At 41.0% G+C, this 19,902-nt stretch overlaps 1 protein-coding gene across 12 annotated transcripts in view; it reads right to left on the bottom strand.

Moving 5' to 3' along the window:
* The window catches only part of LOC144369406 (uncharacterized), a 102,417-nt gene that overhangs the window by 56,085 nt on the left and 26,430 nt on the right, over window positions 1–19,902 (bottom strand). Inside the window, exons 2-3 of one of the 12 annotated variants that reach the window (XM_078029370.1) lie at window positions 5,599–5,680; window positions 129–4,356 (exon numbers count right to left, since the gene is read on the bottom strand). The exons of 10 other annotated variants lie outside the window; for them this stretch is intronic. The gene's annotated coding sequence lies outside the window, so the exon portion shown is untranslated. Of the gene's footprint in view, window positions 1–128; window positions 4,357–5,598; window positions 5,681–11,655; window positions 12,757–19,902 lie in introns of those variants that run through there. One more of the 12 variants, XM_078029372.1, reaches the window with a different exon arrangement.

Here is a 19,902-nt window from a genome sequence, read left to right as displayed (position 1 = left end):
TTTGAAAGTAGATGCACATTCACAAGAGAATGAAGACAATCTCAACACACTTTGGGGGCACCTGGTCCTCTTTTATAGGAAACTTGGTGAGGGGTGGATATGGAAATGTATGTAGGAATGGTACCTACCCAGGGCTCTGGAGATGACCTGGTCAATTTCAGATCCTTGGACCAATGGGGTCTTTATTATCTGATCAACACAAAGTGTCAGAAAGTTCCCTAAATTATAGGTTTCTCAAGATATTAAACCTAATCTACTTATTGGGAGGTTAATTAATAGTGTTTAGATAGACTTACAGATTTACCAGGAATTGGGGAATAACAAGGCTAGAAGAGAAACTGACTTAGGCCTGGAAAAATATGTGGAACTTCTGAATTAAAATCTATTTCCCATGCTCTTCTGCCATGTCTCATTTCTACCCATTTCTTGTTTCTTCTATCCTGTCTTGCCCAACCTGTCATTTTCTGTCCTAGTCTAAATAGCTGTACTGTATGGAGTAGGGTCCTGGTGTGTGGGTGTGCAGCAGGTCGATCAATGCAGAAAATATGGGTTGGAAAAGAGTCTGGCTGGGGTCAACCAGTGTGATGGATCCCAGAAGCCAGGGAAGAGTCCCCAGATTCTTTAGACATGTTATACTTCTTACTTTAGGGGAGTAAGTAAACATTTCTCTGGAACCCTAGGATGTGGAGACTCTGCTTTCTACGAACATCCTCACAGGGCTTGGGGACTAAGATGGGTGGTTCACCCAGGACACAAAGCAAACCAGGAAGATGGCAGAAAGGGTGAGCTGAGAGTTGTGAGACACTTTACATGGGGGCCTGTGAGGCAACAAAATGCGACTTTTCCCATGTGGCTTTGGGTAGTCTGCATGGCGACCTGCTTTCCTGCTCCTCCCTTCCTAACCTACTAGTCACCATAAAGCTTAAGCCAAGAGACCAGCACATGTTTGTCTGAGCCTCCATGTAAAACTCAAGTGCATATTTTAAGACCAAAAAGCAAATCATGGATTTATGAATCAAGATTTCATTTAAAATTCTCCCATAAATGTTAATCATTGGCCAGAATGGCCTGAGCCTGGACCCCTGACACCCAGAGAAAGTCAAACACACAATTTGTTATTCGTGTTGGAAAGAAGTCAAAGAGCAGCGTCTTCTATCACAGACCAGGGGTGGTGTTAGAAGTCATAAAGCTGCAAATGTTCTTTCCTGATGCTTTTAATGAAGATAAATATACTCATTGTCAGAAATTACACTAAATGAGTTTTAGGGAACAAATGTCCACTTTGTTATTAAGGAGGGTTGAGCAGAATGCTGGGCTGAGAGAGTCTGCAACTCTTCATTTCCAGGCTGTGAGATTTCACTCCACTCCCTCTTCAGGACATTCCTTTTTCTCCTGTTGCATTCCCAGGTTTCCAAGCTAGCTGGGCTTCCTAATTTGGAAGTCACCACAGAGCAAACCCTGACAGTAAGCAAACAGTGTCCTGCTGTGAACTCCCTGAGAGGCAGCCTCCAGGCCCTCCGCAACAGCTGCCTCTGTCAACCCCCACCGTCCTCTCCAGAGGGTTCTAAGTGAAATGAGGGCTGAGGCTCTGGCTGGCTCTTCTCCCCATTCACTGAAGCTGTTGGGAACCCAGGCTGGGCTAATGGCTTTAACCAGCCTCCTAAGGGTATGCCCTGGACAAAAGGCAACACTGAGATTTGATGCCTATTCCCTGTTGTGATACCTCTTTTCATTGGTATTTTTATCAGAAATTGGTGGAATTTTCTTGCTGTCCATCTCCTGATCTTCCCAATTACATTGGGAGACAGGCTTCATACAGCATCAATGTTATCTCTCCTCTCGTCCTCTACCACCTCTTTCTACTGAGCAGCAGTGCCTGGAGTCTCACTTGGAGGTACGTCATTTCTTAAGCATCTGATACCCCATACACTGCTGGTCTCATCAAAGGTAGACAAGCAAAGATTGTGCTGACCAAGAGAGAGTGAGCAAAAGAAAGACTGGAAGGGAGAAGAGAGCAGAAGAATGAAAGTCTGTAACATCATTTGTTCGCTTTTGAGTTCTTTCTGTTGAGTTCATGCAGGCAAGTGTCCACAGCTCCTGTGTCTGGTTCTGAGATAATCCCTTGGTCTAGCCTCTTCTATCAGACATGGCAGGTAGATAGTGAGCTCACAAGTCACAGTGACACCATTTAGAAGTTATATTTGCATTTATTGCATAAATATCATTTATCACCAAAGGAAATTTCAAATAAGAATACAAATCATCCCTAGTCTTCAAATCTCAACTGATGTGACTCTTGCCTACTCCCTTTCATTAACTTTATTTTAAGAGTTTTAGTTTGAGATTGGACACACAATTCCAAGGGATTCTTGTAATTCTTGTGATTAGTGTGTATTTGTGTGTTGATTTTCTGCCACCTCCAGTCTGAGAGCTCTTTGAGGGAACATGTCTTTTTCTGCAATAAATCAGCAATTTAGGAGGTGTTCACTAAACATTTATTAAATCAATAAATTGTTCCCAATCTGAACCTTGATAGAACTGTATGCTTAAATCAAGGGAAGTTCACTATATTATTTTGATTTAGAATAAATTTAAATTCTCATGAAAATAGAATGCATGGCCAAAAAAGAGCATCACAATGTCATCCAGAAGATTGAAGACCCAAGTTGAAAGAGAACATTTTACATTGAGACCTGTAGTAGGAAGGAGAGGAATGGGAGCATGGAGCTGGTGACTGAACATTCTGAAGGGACAAGGAGAGGGGAAATGATAGGTTGAGGCCATGGTTGAAAAATGGCCTGTGAATTGAGAGGGTGTGCCAGGGTGTTCCACAGAGTTGAGGCTCAGCATCTATTATGGGAGATAATTGTGGTGGCTTAATGGAAACTCGGCATGCTCAATATGAACTGCTGTACATAGGTCTTAATGTAGAAATTCTGCTTTGCTTTTAAAGACATAGGCATCATACCTAATGGGGGATTGTATTCTGGGCAAAGGTAGCAGTGACCATGTGACTTTAGCTATTACCTTATATAGCTCAAAGCGGAAAATCAGTAGAATTTCTGCTCCTTTGTATGGATTGGATCCAAATGATAGTTCTCTTTCATCACCATTAATATTGTCTATTTCCCAATGCTCCCTTTCATTGACACATGGCGTGGTTTTTTTTCATTCACACTTGAAATCTAAACGCCTTGATTCCTTCTCAAAAGAAGGTTTTTAGGAAGGGCTCTATTTGCCAACAAATTAAGCTCAGAACAAACTATTTACTTAGTGACAGGATGCCTGCTTTTCCAATGGACATGGTCCTCCTCTATAATGGAAGCACAAGTTGGATTGTACTGGAATGACTACCAAATAAGGCACAGAACTTTGAGCTGTCATGTCACATTGCCCAAACTGGTCCACAGGAACAGTGCCATCTGTGCCCCAGTTAATACGCCATTACCAGTTCTGAGCTTCTCTCGTAATTCTTGTTCAAGCCTGAATCTGGGAGTACTGGGACTCTGTAAGCCTTGGATTTAAAAGATTAATCACATGTTATCATGATATAAAGATGTTTTTTAAAGGGTAAAGCTAATCTTTTTTGTGAAGACACATAGAGTAAGAGGATGATGGATCAAGTGGGTATGAGTTTCCAGATTGTAAATTAGTTAGATAATGACAACGGAGAAGTCATAAATATCTGGAAATAAGTAATAAAGTGCAGATTTTGGAAGTACTTCCAACAAATCACCCTTGCTGGAATCTCATCCATCTCCTGTAACACCCCCCCCATCCAATCATCCTAATCCTGTGGAAAAAAATCCTTCCTAGTTTCCTTGGTCCCCGGCCACAACTGTTGTCCAGGACCTCATCACATCACGCCTGGGTTATTGCAAGGACCTCCTCATCGGTCTTCCTGTCTCCAGTTCCCCCCTGCCTCCAATCCATTCTCTGCACTATCACCAGCTCAGGATCTCATTGTTCCTAACCTATCACTTTGGACACGCTCTAGTTCTGCTCACAACTCTCAGTTTCCCATTGCCTTCTGGGTGAAGTCCAAGAGCACAGTCTGGCAGTTTAGGTCCCTCAGGTCCAGCCTAACTGCCCAAATTTCTTTCCATGTGAACCAGGAGAGGTGTTCACTCTCTCAGTCTCTCCCTGCTACCCCCACAGGCCTTTCTCTGTTTTTTAACCTTCATTTATTCTCTTTTTTTTTTCCCCATCTCTGAGGTAGGAACACTCATCTTGCTACTTGTACTCTCGGTTCAATGCCATCTTGTCACTTGGCTCCAGTCATTGTCTTTTCTGTTTTCCAGCTTCACTGTCCCTTGGCTTTGTTCTCTTTGCCCTTGAGGAAGTCCAGATGTTCCACTGCTTACAAAACACAATTTTAAAAAATGCTTTGACCTGATTCCTTCAAGAAGTTATGTTTTTTTGAATTCATTGAAAAAGCAAGATTCGAATGAAGTCTTTGATTCCTCCCTCCCCACATCCAAGCCAAAGAGATCTGATGCCTCCTTTCTGTCTCCGTTGGCCTTATCATTGAACAAATTCTTATTACATTTAAATATAATATAATAACTGTGCATGTGGTGAAACACTTCATGCAAACATAAGTGATGTTGTATATTTATGGTTCCAAGGCTTGTGCTGATGAGGTACCTTGGACCTACAGTGAAATCACAGGGGCATAAAGGAATATTTTAATTTCCAAGGGAAAGCACACAATCTACTAATTTTAAGTTATTTGGATCTAACTAATAAACAAAGCTATTAGGTACTTGGTTTTGTGTCAAGACTGAAGAATTTGCTAAGACACTAAGGGAACCATGAATTGAGCAAGTTTGTGACATTCTGATATACAGATTTCAAAGAATATAGTGATCATCTCTTTGCCTCCAGTGTAGCTCAAGAAAAAAACATGAATATTGTTTAAGCCCCTGAGATTCTATTCCTAGTGAATCCCTCTTCCCATAATCCCACCCTTTCCAGAAATGACTATTAGTTTGAAATTTTGCATTTAAACTCCCTAGCTTTTCTTCATAATTTTTATTGTAGTTGGTTGTGTTTATTAAAACATATGTGCATATATTCATATTGTCTAGATTTGCAGGTCAACCTTATTACATTTTGCATTGACTGCCAGCCAGCGTGGCTAGCTTTTCTACCTCTTAGTTGATCTTCTCACCATTCCATAAACTTCTTTAGATTTGACCAGATCTCCTCACTGTACAACCTTCCGGGGCTCCCCATCCATTACCAGATTAATTCTCTTCGCAACCTTGACAGTCTCAGCTTCACCTTCATTTCTCTGAGCCCCACCTTCTTTATCTATAAAACAGGGATGACTGTACATACCTTGAAGGATTGTTTTGAGGATCCAATGTGACCATCATGTAAAACGGCACACCATGGGGCCTGGCAGGTAATAGAAAACACAATCTATCCGAGCACTTCTTATTTTTACTACTTCTCCCTGAGCTGTTCTTTTTAAAATTGTTTTTTATTACTCTTTTCTGAACTTTCCCCTAAGGATAGCACAGGGCCCTGCATATAGTGAACATTTGGGAAATAGTGGTTGAATGTAGAATAAACTAGTCTCATGCAACTCACACACAAGTTGGTAATGTCCAGGCTGGGTGCTCCTCTTGATTGGTCTTTGAAGAACTCCCAAGGGAAGATGATATTGCCTATTCTGAAAGGAGGAAGGAGGATGCTGATGCTTTCTCTTATTAAGGACCGTAAATAAGAGGTTATAGGGTCTTTAAAACATTTTCAGTAGCAGTGTGCGGGTATGGCTTGGCTGAGCTGCTCCCCCAGCTGGCTTTTGTCAAGTGTTAGCTGGCTGCCCTCAAAGCAGAGCTGCCTGCTAGGGAAGACCACAGGATTAGCTGGGGCCCCAACTGGAGGCCCATTCCTCTGATGTGCATAGTTGCCTCGGGGCCTGGAATCCATTCCTTGCTCAGTTGCCAAAGGACCATTTTAGATCCTGTAGAGTTGGCAGGAGTCCTGGTGTGCCCATGTCTCTGTGTGTGAACTGCTTGTCACTTGCCTCTTCCCCTTGGCTATTTCAAAGAGGACACAAGAAATTAATGGCTGTACATGACTAAGGCCCTTTAGTTACACTTTTATTTGTGCTTAATTTTGACAGGTTGTCTCCTTGTTGAGAAATGGCATGTTTCTTATCTTTTGAGAAAGATTGTTCTCACTAATTTGAGAAGTGGTGCTATGCATGTGCTGGAGAGACACAACATGTAATCAGTCTTCGCAAAAATACACCCCTAGAGGATTGTGGTCCCTACACAACCACTTCATTCCTGCCTCTCCCACACCACTGGCTGAGCTTCCGACTTGAAAAAGAAAGTCACCATTTATTCTCTAAGAGTGCCATGCACATATTCAAAAACCATACACGTACTAAAGAGCAGAGGAATGTGTATACATTTGTAATGTTGTCGACTTCACTGTATATGTGTAGAAATATATTCCTATACAAGTCAACAAAACAGGGTAGTATTCTTTTTTAAAAGATTTTTATTTTTATGTAGTGCTAAAGATTGAACACAGTGCCTCACCCATAGTAGGCAAGTACTCTACCACTGAGCAACAACCCCAGCCCCCAAACAGGGTAGTATTCCATGATGAAAAGTATATATTAACTTACTCAAATAGTAATAAAAGTTTATCTTCTGTCTCGAGCAGCACAGAGAGACTTATCAAATGTCAATGGTTATGCTAACATTTACTTTAGGAAGGAGATAATTACAAGGGTTGAAAAGCCTATTGAACCCATAAGATTGTCCACACATCAGCTGGTCTCCATCCAAACCAGTTTCTAATGGAAAGCAGGAAAGGATTTACTTTAGAGGCAATGGAGGTCATGACCTTTTGGGTTTTGTTCTTAAAAAGGTTCCATGGCCTTTGTGACCCCAGCCAAGTTTCATGTTGCTTCTGTACTTCTGCATGCAGTTGGGCTGCTAATGTCAGCAGGCCAGGGAGAGAATTAACTAGTAGTTAACTCACCAATGAGAGGCCATATGAGTTGTGAACTTTGTTTGTCAAGTCAGTTCATCAGGTTCTGAAGGAGTGACAGGTAGGTGATCTCCATTTTTGTATATTTACTTTGAAAGTCCAGGGAACTCACACAGTAACCTTTTTCTTAGCAATCTTAGTTATAAGTTGTGATTATGGTTTGACACTGAGAATATAGGAACTTTAGATAGTTTGAAACTTCTTGCTAGTCTTTGTGACAATCAGGTAGCACTCAGGTGTGCTTGACCATGTGCAAAAAAAGTACATAGTTGCATGCAGCTCCAACTGCCTTTTTTCCATTGACACTCATTTCTGAAGTGCTTTGTTTTAATTTCAGATAGGAATTCATTTGGTAGTCTCCTCTGTTACAAAGGATTTATCCTGCCCAGATCTGATATTCTAACTTAAGTAAATAATTGCTTATAACAACAGGTCAACTTACTCTTTAAAAAACATTGTTATGTGGTATATATACACAATAGAATATTTCTCAGCCATAAAGAAAAATGAAGTTATGACATTTGCCAGTAAATAGATGGAAATGGAGACTATTGTGCTAAATGAAATAAGCTAGTCCTCAAAAACTAAAGGCCAAATGTTCTCTCTGATATGTGGATGCTAACCCAATAAGGGAGGGAGGAGAGGGGAAGCATAGAAGTCCATTGGATTAGACAAAGAGGAACTAAGGGAAGGGAGGGTGAATGAGAATAGAAAGGACAATAGAATTAATCAAAAATAACTTTCCTATCCTTGTATTTGAGTACGTGACCAGGGTAACTCGATATCATGTACAACCCCCAAAATAGGATCCTAATTAGAACAAATTTTTGTACTCCATGTGTATGTAATATGCCAAAATACACTCTACTGTCATGTATATCTAAAAAGAACAAAGAAAAAAACATTTTTTTAAAACAACCATTTTTATGTGCCTAAGAATCCTTGTAATTAGTCTTCTCCCCTATTTTGTAATCTCCAACTTTTTAAAAATATTTTTCCTTCTTTGCCTTTCCCAGATTCTAGGGACTGGCTGCCTCCTTAGCTCAGGCCCCTTTCCCCATCTTCAAAACCAGCAGCATGCCATCGTCAAATCCCTCTCCCACTCTCTTGTCTCCTGCTTTCACCATCCCATCTCCTTCTCTCCCTCTTCTTCCATTATCATACCACCTCCTCTGTGCCTCCTGCCTCCCACTTGTGGTTACATCAGCCCCACCCAGATAATCGAGAATAATCTCTTCATTTCCAAATCCATAACGTGGCCACATCTGCAAAGCTCTCTTGCCATGTGAAGTCCATAGGTCTAATAATGGCCTGCCAACACCTTTGACAGGCCATTGTTAGACCTACCCCAGTACTATAGTGGATCCCTCAAATTCTGGTATCAGCACTCTCTCCTAAAGACCCTTGTCTCTGAAATGCTGGTTGTCACTGCATCCAGCCTTACCAGAGTGGCTGCAACACAGGCCTACTTCTTCATGTCCAAAACTTCCAAGTCACAGCCCGTGTGGTTGTCTGTGGTGAGAGCATCTGGATCACATGTGCAAACTTCAGTTGCAAGTCAGGCGAGTTCTGACTTCTTTCTCCGGGACAAACGGACCCAATGCTTTGACATATATTTTATTTTATTTTCTGATTCCTGATCCCTTACACGCTTCTTTTTTTTTTTTTTTTTAACAGTAAGTAACATTTTTCAACAGTATAGCTTGTTCCCACTCGGACTCCAAAGTCTGGTTTTTATCTCAGGCCTGCTGCCGTGTTGGAGGACTTGACGTGCCTTCTGTGTTCTGTAATGTCTTCATCTGAACAACAGGCTTGTAAAGATCGATCCTTCTTCATGCTGATGCCAAATGTTGGCTGGATAGGAGTTGGTGAATTTTTACAGGAACCAGTGACTCAAATCTGTTTTTCTTTTCTATATATGCAATTCCCTGTCTGCATTCCAACTGTTGGCAAAGAAGCCCTGGTCAACTGCCCCCATTCTCCGCCTTTGCACAGACATGGTGGCCGCAGTTGGAGCTAAGAGTTGGGGCCATGTTGACCTACTGCTTTTCAAACTGCCCAAAGGGGATAACATCCATACAGGCCCATAGAAGCATTCAGGAAACTTACTTTTCAGATTATGACTCTAATACAGGGAACGTACATGTTTTTAAGCTAAAACATCAAGATGGTTTTGCTTAGAGTTCGTGTAACCTTTTGTTCTAATCTAAACCCACATTGCTTGATATGACACAGATTTCCTGAGTGACCCAGACATCATTAGTAAGAGGCACTTAGGCCTTTTTAATTATTATTTCTTTGTCAAATAAGAAAAACAAAATTTTTGTTTATCCACCAAAAACTATGAATAGAGCAATGGATGGATTTGCAGATTTAATGCTGCCCTTTTAAAACCATCATGGATCTCATATTTAAAGAACTGTGTGTGTGTGTGTTTGTGTGTCTGTGTGTGTGTGTGTGTGTGTACCCACCATGAGTTTGCATGCCTTTGCATGAGTATGATGGTGGTGAGGACAGGGGGTGGAGTACGGGAAATTGCAAAAACAGACAAATATTCCAAGTATTTTACTGACCTCCTTCGACCAACCTTCATACCAAATGATAAAAAAGAATTATATGGCATAGAGCATTGGTCAGTATTTGTTTCAATTTCCTTTCTTCCTAGAAAGCAGTCCTTGTTTTGTTTTAGTCCTGAGTAGATAACTATGCTGCAAGAGGATAAAGAGAATCTTTTTTGAGCAGGTGCTGCAATCAAATAAAATTCACAACAAAAGACACTCTGGCAGATATTCACCATACAGGCAATTCAGCCTGCAGGATGATTAGCTAGATGTTTGAGGCAGCCGTTCCCATAAATGACTGTAATTAATCATCTTTTAACACAGCTAAACCAACTCACACTGCTTCTTATTAGAAGTTCCCTAGAATCTATAAATAGAATATGTTCAGCTTTCCCTGACAGGGAGTTCAGTCTCATTCTCCCTCCAAAGTGTCCCCTTCATTTTTTCTTCTGTCCTTATTCCCCACTCCCCTCTGGGCCTTTCTCCCTCCCTTCTCTGCAGACAATCTGACCCAGATGCTGCTTTTTACTCTCAATTTTTCTCTTTCTCAAAAAACGAGAAAAAAATATTGCATCTGATTGACCCCAATACACGCATGGGCACATACACACACAATGTGTGCATGTCCTTTTTCTTAAGATTCCCTAAAGGACATGCTCCCCAATCTTGCAGGAACCAGCTGGGCTCAGGAGCCCTGGTGGCTAAGAACTAAGGGCTGGCAGTAGGGGTGGGGTGCCAGAAACGATACCAGAACTTCTTTACCATGATATCTATGCTTTGGCAGGGGAAAGTGCAGTAGGAAGAAGGCTGGGTAAGGACATGGAGAATGAATGGCGGCACCAGCTGGCATCCCATCAGGGCATTGACCCTGTGGCCCCAAACTGTCCTAGGATAGTAAGGCTGTGGCTGGGACAAGTGGCCCTAAACTTTTATGCTCCATCCACAGCTCATTCAGAGCTGCAGAGGGTAGCAGAGCCAGCCACTCCAACCCACAATTGCATACATGTCCAAAGTGCTTAAAGTTCACTGTTAGAGCTAAGAGGGTGAACTGCTGGGCATTGGAAGAATTTAAGCATTTGAAAGAGAAGCAACAGAACAGTTGTGCACCCCACTGGCAGAGTGTCATCCCTGCTCTCCAGCCACCCTGACAGGCTTCCATACACTCCACATTCTCCCTATGTTGGAGTCTCACACTATATGTACAAGGTTTTCATGTTTGGACACACACTAATAATTGTCATTTTTCCCTCCTTAATCTATTATCTGTTCATTGCATAGACTAAAATCATTCAAACTTCAGAGGGAAAAGAGTAAATCTAAAACATCCCTACATCAAGGCTAGTGTGGTTAGAGCAGAGACAGAAGTCAAGGTCAAGGTTAGAGCAGAGACAGAAATCAAGGATAAGCAGGGGGAAGGCTGGTGAGGCTGGTTGGACCATTGTGTGGAGTTTGAATTTCATTCGATGTGCGAAGGAACCCTGCAGCTGGTCATGAGCAGGGGTGACGTAATTTGGTAGTTAAAAGGATCCGTCCTGGTTACTGTAGGGAAAATTGCTCATGGAAGGAAAGAAATGGAAGCAAAAAGACCAGAGATGTTTGCAACATCCAGGAATGATGGTGTGACTTGATCCCTGCCTGGACCTAGGGTATTTGAGATGGGGCAGGAGAAGTAGGGTGCTTTTAAAGGCAGAGCTGACAGGCTTTGTGTGGACTAAACATGGGGTATGAGAGAAAAAGGGTAGTTAAAGATGACTGCAAGGTTTGGGATTGAGGCGTTTACCAAGGTGGGGAGGATTATAAGAAAGACAAGTTAATGGGAAGAGAAGATGAGATCAAGGGGTAGACTTCAGATTTAGTAAGTGTGAATGAAAATAACAATAACCATAATAGAAAGGAGATCCTTTAAGTAGAACAAGGGGATGGGGGAGGGAGGAGAGGGGAAAGAGCAGGTACTGGGGAATAAAATTGATTGTTCCATGCACAGACCATATGGCATAATGAACCCCACTATTGAGTACTGTTATGATGCACATAATAAATTATTTTTAAAAAGATTTAATAAGTGTGAAACACTTACTAGGCATCCAAGTGGAGACACGGAATCAGCAGCTGGATGTGAAGCCAGAGCTGGAAGGCAGTGTATGAAGTTCCTCAGCTCATGCAGAAACTTCACAGCCATGAAACTCCGTGTACTCACCCAGCGACTGAGTGTGTTAGAGAAAAGGGGCTTGGAACATGCATTGGGGGGCCAGGAATAAAGAGATTACAATGAGGAAGAGGTTCTAGCAAGACATCTCCAGGTAAGAAGAAAATCCTGCTGGGTCCTGAAAGTCCAAAAAGAAGGCAATAAAGTGATCACATTGACCTGGGAGCTTCAGGAGTTCACTTGTATTGAGCAGGTAAAGGGAGGCTGGAGAAGAGGCCGGGCAGCCTCTACAGGCTCAGCCAGGAGCCTCCATCCAGGAAAGAAAGCCCCTGATTCTAGAAGCTGCTGGCTCCTCACAAGGCAGACAGCAACATGGCCACACACTCTTGCCACTCCTTCTCTCTCTGAAAGAGTCCTTTGTGACTTCTCTAAGAAGGAAACACCTCCACCAGGAGAGAAACATTTGCTTCCTGTTAGAACAGACTTTTACTTAGGATCAAGCCCTGTGCCAGCCCATCCCCGCAGAGGGCAAGGAGGGAGAGGGGAGGAGGGGCACCCAGATGCTGGCTTGTGCAGCTGATTTAGCAGGAAAGTCTCCAGAGACTGGTGGACTGCAGGCCTGAAGCCCCAGTCTCTCTCAGTTAGAAACCTTCCCCTCTCCTCTACAATCCTGCCCTCTTTAGCCTCCACCTAAAAGGCCTGAGAGATGGCAAATTGGGTGGTCAGGGGGTTAATTTAACCCTCTGATGCCTGCCAGCCCTCCCCCAGGAAGATTAAAGGCATCCATCTTTTCATCTATTCAGCAATTCTTTGCTCAACACCTACTCAGTGCAAGGCCATGTAACAGGTATAGGGACCCAGCAACAGACAAAGACATATTTATTCCACACCCCTCTGATTTACAATCAAGTGGGAAAAATCAAACAAATCACTCAAACACCTCATAATCACAAGTGTGATAAGGCCATGAGGGAATGTCCCCTGAGGTGCATGATGGTGGCCCTGAGGAAGGCCAGCCAGGGAGTTCTTCCTGAGGAAGTGCTGATAGAATCTGTCAAAGTAGGAGGCAGGGGCAGGGTTCAATCTGCCCATTGTGCTTTGAGAACCTGGCCAATCACGTGAGACCATGGCAGGGAGGCTGTAGGTCCCTCTGAGCAAGTAGTGGAGCAAGTGAGCTAAGCGTGGGAACGGGTCATTCCTGGTCGGAGTTGAAAAGTTGGATCTGACCCCAGGCCTGCTGGTGTGGAGGGTCATTCTGCTCTGGGGGCAGCAGCAACAGATGCTACAAGGGCCCAGGGCCCAGGACCCCTGAAGCAGAAATGGCAATACCCTACCACTGTCAGCAAATATTTGGGAATCTTTTGTTAAAAACAGCAAAGTCATTATCTATCCTCTCATGGAAACCCATAGTGAGATTCCAAGTAGCTTCTTCAAGGTCATGAGCATCTCTGTGACTTCAACATACTCAGCTAAGCCTGCTTAATATCTGTCCCCCACAGACATGTACTTCACCACTTACACACACAGGAGAGACAGTAGAGAAAGTGTAGGCATCTCAACTAATTTAAAGGCTAGACTTAATTTTCCTTTTATTTGATTTTTGGGTAGCTGGATATTAGATTGAACACACTCCTTTCACGGTTGTGAATATCTTAGTTCTTTTTTTCACATGAACCTGATACATTCAGCGTTATTAAATTGTTCTGGGGCAAACGAGGAAAGTGTTTTATGATGAATTAAGTTTTCTTATGTCATGATTTTACCTACAGGAGCTTGGATGGAAGGTATAATTTTTTTAAAAAAGGCTTAAACACCACATCACAAAATTTGACACTTGTAATTGTCCTCTGAACTAGGCAAGAAATATTTTAGTTTAACAGAAGAGGAAAACACATACCCTAAGACATTAAGTAAGTTGCTCAAAGGCCATGTGACTGATCTGTTTTCACTGTGACTACCACATTCTTTTGTTCTACCTGCAGGACTCTGGAAGTCTTACATTGGATTTTTTTTGTCAACTAAATTCATAGTTGTCTTAAAATTCATCTATTTCTGCAACTACAATTTTGGTGCAGACATAAAAATCTACACCACAGCTATATTGTTTTTCTGGATAATTTAATTTTATTATATTTTAATTCTGTTAACAGACTATTGCAAAAAATCCAGGGAATTTCCCCTAGCATCCCAAATAAAATGCATATAGATCATATATGTGTGCAGATCAACTGCAAGGCTGTTCCACATTCTTAATTTTTGTGCTTCATTGGAATGAAAATCTTTATTTTCTTTTTACCAGATTTTTGTTGGTGTTTTGTTGTGTTGGATTTTTTAATGGCTAAGAAGGTAGGTTGGTATATGGTGGAATTTTTATTACTTTTGACAATCAGCAGCGCCATCTACTGTCAAGTAATAAAATTACTGAGGCATTATAGCAACTTATCAATGAAAATTAGAGCTTAGTGAGGGAAAGACCATTTTATACCCCAGGACTTACTGTATAAACAATACAGATTTTATATGTAACTTCTTTATTTAGACTCACTATATAAGTAAATACAGATTTCTGTACATATTTTTATTTTATATCATGATATCTTTAAGCTACCTATAGTAATAAACAGAAGAACCTAAAACATAATTTATGATTATATAACACTTAAGAGTGCTAAGATTGGAACGTGATTATAAGGGGGGTGAGTCTCAGATAAATCTCTAGTAGCTATGTGACTGCTCTTACACTCAGCTTTTTCATCTGTAAGATGTGAGTAATTGTTTATGAAGTTGTTTTGTTGATTAAATGACATATAAAAAATTTACCCCAAAGGTGGCAGAACAGTAGCTATTGTCATACAACAGTTGATGGGTACATGCTAGGTAGCTGATGGGCCTAGGAGCCTTCTTTTCAGCACTCCTGTGAGACAGGGGATTCTGAGACAGCAGGTACCATGCCAAGATGACACAGCCAAGTGAGAATCAGGGTTAAACCCAACTTTCCACCTGTTCTGAAGTCATTATTCTGTTAGATCACAAACATAGCTCTGAAGTCACTTTTGATATGTCCCTGTGAATGTTTATTTCAGATTCACAATGAAGATCGGCTTTCCACATAAACAGAAGAAAGAGACTTTGTGGTCCAGTGCATGTTCCAAATGAACTCACTGTGCTGAGTTTGCCTAACCATGAGATATTTAAGAAGGTAATTTCTGGAAGACTCATTGAGAAGTCAACACACAACGTTGATCATAATCAAGGATGAAAAGGATGATGAGCCTGTGTGTGGTTCCCCAGGCCCTCACCATCTTTTGTGCAGACCTCGCTTACTGTTATCTCATTACATTATCCATAGTTTTTTACAATTTATATCTTTCTGGAATAGAATTCCTCAAGGATAGAAGTTATACTTGTTAAATGAGTGAATGGATGAATGAAAAAAGATTTCATGGTTTCCCAGTACAAGGAGATGATTCTGTGAGGTCCCCACTCTAGCACATTGTGATTATTCATTTGAGATTCATTGACTCAAATCAAGTCAGTTTGGCTAAAAATTATCATCTAGCTACCTCCTTAAGACAAACCACTTTCCCCCCTTGATTATTAAAATAACCAAACCCAAGGAGAATTGATATTACTTCACGTTTCTTCTCCAGGGAATGTGAGAGGACTTCATTAAGATATAAAAATATCAACAATTTGAAGTTGATAAAATGCATATACAAATCACAGAATTGTATTGTTATGATTGCTTTTAAAACTAAGGTGTTTTACCACTTGTCTGTTAAAATGAAGGAAGGAACCTGCCTCTAGGCAGTGCTTTGACTATTAAGTGAAATAGGGCATCTAAAATAGTGCACACTCCACTTAATTCTTTCACTCACAAATATATTTCCTCTTACTGTGGGGGCAGGAAGGTGTGAGTCCCTTTTTGCCCAATTTTAAAAGTCACTGCTGACACTCCTAACACAACAACAGATTAACAAGAGGAAAGCACCATAAGTTTAATCAAAGATTTACATGAAAATTCAAAGGTCCAAGGAAAACCGTCTTTGTGCTTCTGTTTAATGAAGAAATGGCAGACACGCAGTAGTCTGACTGGACAAAAGGATATGATCTAATGGTAATAGGCTGAGGGGGAGTGCAGGTTGTCTGTTTGGATTCCTCTAGGCATCTCTGTGTATCATTTCTTCCTTTTGGGTAGAGGGCAGGACCCTCTGAAATGAGGGTCTTCAAAGAAGGGCAGAGTGACCTTTGTAGGTTTTTTGGTTTGCTTTGGGGGAGAGGGGCTCTAGTCTCCATGACTTGCTTCCTGGAAGAAAGAGGAACGGGAGACAGGAGGGTAAGACAAAGCCAGAGCAGGGGCAGGGGGCATAACCCTCCACTCCTGAGGCCTTCCACTCTCTGAGTTCTCGGCATGCCAAAGTGCCATACTTTGGGGTGTTGCTTTCTGAGCTCCATCACTTCTATGTGCCAGAGAGACTGTTCTAGGCACTAATGGCACCACAAACAAACAAACAAACAAACAAAAAGCAAAATCCTTTCCTTATGAAATGTCCATGAAAATTCAGATGGGTGGGTGATTTCCAATGGTGGGCACAGAATCTGCCAAATAAGCCAATGAAAAAATGCTGTGGAGAAAAGCAAAACAGAAGAAAGAAACTGGAGAGCCAGGAAAGGCAGGTTTAGTTAGAGCAGTGCTTACAAGCCCTGCTGAGCCAAGAGCTGATAATGTGAGAGACTGCACCTGGGGATATCTCCAGACCAGCTTCTCAGAGAGAAAAAACAGGAAACAGGGCCCCCCAGGAAGGATGTACCCCAAGAGGCAATTCTTCCCTCCAACATTCCAACATCTGAGCCTTTGGTTTTCTAAATGATGGCTCCCATGATCATACTGAGTTAAGGTACCTAAGTGTTGGCCCTGTCTGTGCATGAAAATGTAGGGACATCACTGACAATGACCTGATCCTTGCAGTGTGCCCCAAAGAAATATAGAGAAGTAGCCAAGGTGAAGTTCTCTGTGGCAAGGCCATTCCTGTTTTGTGACTATTTGATTTATAATGTTTTAAAGGGTTCCTGGGTTTCCACAAGACCCTACATAGCGTCTAACATAGCTGGAAGGTAGAGCATTTGTAATAGAATACACTGGAAGCCAACTCAGTTACCAATGTATCCTGCGATGCTCTAAATTCCATTTTAGTTCTGACATTCTATAATTCAGTGACTTAGGAAAGGAGCAAAGGGAAAATGCATTACCTGTGCTAGGAGTTGAACGAGCCTTTGTGGGTTGACCTGGAGACCCAACACATACTTATAACACTCTCTATATAGAAAAATGAGTTCTGGGTTTCAAATGCTACACTTACAGACATTCAGAACACAGACCATTTATGAATTGGAGACTTCCTGTGGTGGTTAAGAGTGTCCCTGGTGGCAAAGGGCAGGAAGAGATTAAAGAGCAAATCCCAGAACTACTGTAGCTGGAGGATTAATGGGAAAACACTGATCATGACAGACAACCCAGACAAAGAGCCTTGAGAGAGTCTCAGCCTGTAGCCTGTGTGACTAGTGCTGTTAAAACATGTGGCAGGCCAAGGGAGACTTGCAGAGTGCATGGCAAAGCTTCTGTAGAAGTCAACTGATAGACCTCTGTAAAGAGTCTGAAAAAAATGCCAATGTGCTTTTCTCTTTACGTTTTGGGAGCTATGTACTCTTCTCCCTATGCACACATCACCTGTCTCTAGCGTAAAGATTGTTACAGCAGGAATAAAAAGTGGGGGAAAAAAATGATATTTTGAACAGACCTACTCAAAACAGGATACTGTAGCAAAACACAAAGCTTGAAAATCAACATTATTCAGAGAGAGAAAATTGGTCCAGATTCTTTGATCTCCTTCTCTAACATATGAAAATCCGGACAGGATCATGAAAGTCTATGCAGGAAACAAGAAAGAGGTAAGGTAAAGTCTTTCCCTTTAACCCCAGTATAGAGAAAAGAAGGGAAAAGAAGCTAATAGAGTAGATCAGAAAACAAACTTCTTCATTCTCCCCTTCAATTTCTGTATGTGTGTGTGTGGGGGGGAATGAGTCAGGGTATTTCACAAACAGCCAGCCAGATAGAAAGACATGGACTAATGGTATTCTTCTCTGAGAATGAGGGTGTGTGCCACCAAAGGCAGGTGCTACTTGTTACAGCCTGCAGAACTTTCTGCTGTGCACCGTCTGATGAATACAGAAGTCTGAGCAACCATCAAGTTATCTTTACGGCAACTTGACCTTGCTGCAGTAGCCAAGCCTTTGGTGTATGGAGCCACCTCATTCAACCTGCTCATGTATTGTCACCCTTCCTCACTGAATCACAAGAGACATGAGCTGCCTACTAGACTCCAGACACGGAAAGGATGGCCAACAAGAAATCAAACAGGTATGAAGCTTGAGGGGGTGGGGGGAAAGTCAGCATTTAAGTGTTCTTATTTGTTATTTTTATGACCATTGTAATTTTTAGCCAACTGATAATCAACTATTAAAATAGTTGCCTGAGGTTATCTGTGATGTTAATGTCTACCTCTACTCCTGGCCCTATGTTTTTAAATTGAGTATGTTTAAAAAATTTATAGTTAGGGACTAGGGTTATGGCTCAGCAGTAGAGCACTCTCCTAGCACGTGCAGGACCCTTGGTTTAATCCTCAGTACCACATAAAAATAAATAAATAAAAACAAAGGTATTGTGTCCAACTACAACTAAAAAATAAATATTTTAAAAATTTATAGTTAATGCTTTTAACTAAATCTTAAAGGCTAAGTCTTTATTACCTATTTTTGAGCCTAATTGATAAGTAGTAATATAGGAATTTGGAAAATGCAAATTTTTCAGAATCCAACACTTTAGCCAATTGTTTTTTTATACATTTAAGAAAAGTATGTTCCATGTCTTTTTTTGTCAAGACACACTTTACTGAATGTGGTACTAGACATAAACCAGATGATGAAGATGGAAATGATTGCAAAGAAACAAAAAACAGGTTCTCATATATTTTTACTAGTTTCACTCTAAAATATAAACTCTATAGATTTTGTAGTTACATTGAAGATTCAATGCTAAAACTATGGTGTGTAATTTTCAGAGAAGTATTGGTTATTGAAGCAATTAAACCATCCAAACACAAGTAGCTTTTACATACAAGAAATAAAAATAATAAGGCATCCAAAATTAAAAAAGAAGTATTTGAAAAAAAGAATATCGAGTCAAAATGCTTATAAAAGCAAATGCCATTTCTCAGTTAGACAATAGTGCTTTGCATGCTACATATAAAATAGTTTAGGATAGGGATGCTAAAGCTCTGAAATATGATCACTAAAAAAGCAGTAAAAAATTGTTTGCTTGGAAATTTTGAATGAATCTAAAGCAAAGAAGGTAACTCAAGTACCAATTTCTAATGATGCTATAACTTGACACGTCAGAAACTGGTTAATCATCTGGAAGATCAGATCTAAGGGCAAATGAGGCTAACCAACTGCTTCCTTTTTTTTCTAGTTGGAGAGGGGAAAAGTGCTATTACTAATTATCCAAGCCAAAAGGCATAATCAGCGTATTTCAAGCAAATCATGATAATCGACCTATACAGGCACCTCAAAGGAACTCATTAACTTTGTTTCAAGCTTATCTTCCTTTATGGTCTCTGTGTTATTTACTATTGCTGTAATCCACCTAGTCATTCAAACAAGACATGTGCAAACAATTTCTGACACCTTCTCCTCTTTCACTCCCATGTCCTCACTCCACTCCTCCAACTCTGCTGAATAATAATTGCTGGTATGTATCTGTTTCTCTATCTCCCTGCTCTCCCTACTTTGGTACAGTCTATCATTTTTATAGCTGGTGTAAGAATGCTAGCAAAATATTTTTAACTTGATGAATACAGATATTGCCAACATGGGAATTCCTTTTATATGTACACTGTTTGAACCTGATGTTGATATAAAAGAAAAATTGTGTTTAGCAACATCACTGAGAAATAGAACTAGCTCTCAACTGTATAGAATCAGTAGAAATTGTATTATAAACAAATATGATGAAGAGTTTCAGTTTCATGTAGGAATTTGTTCTGATGGGCAAATTCCAATGATAGGAAAACTTGCTGGAGCAATTACCCAGATAAAGAAGGCTGTGGCAGTTAATCAATT

Source organism: Ictidomys tridecemlineatus, chromosome 12 (genome assembly GCF_052094955.1).
Source record: "Ictidomys tridecemlineatus isolate mIctTri1 chromosome 12, mIctTri1.hap1, whole genome shotgun sequence".
Lineage (NCBI taxonomy): Eukaryota > Metazoa > Chordata > Mammalia > Rodentia > Sciuridae > Ictidomys > Ictidomys tridecemlineatus.
This window is presented reverse-complemented; position numbering and strand designations above follow the sequence as displayed.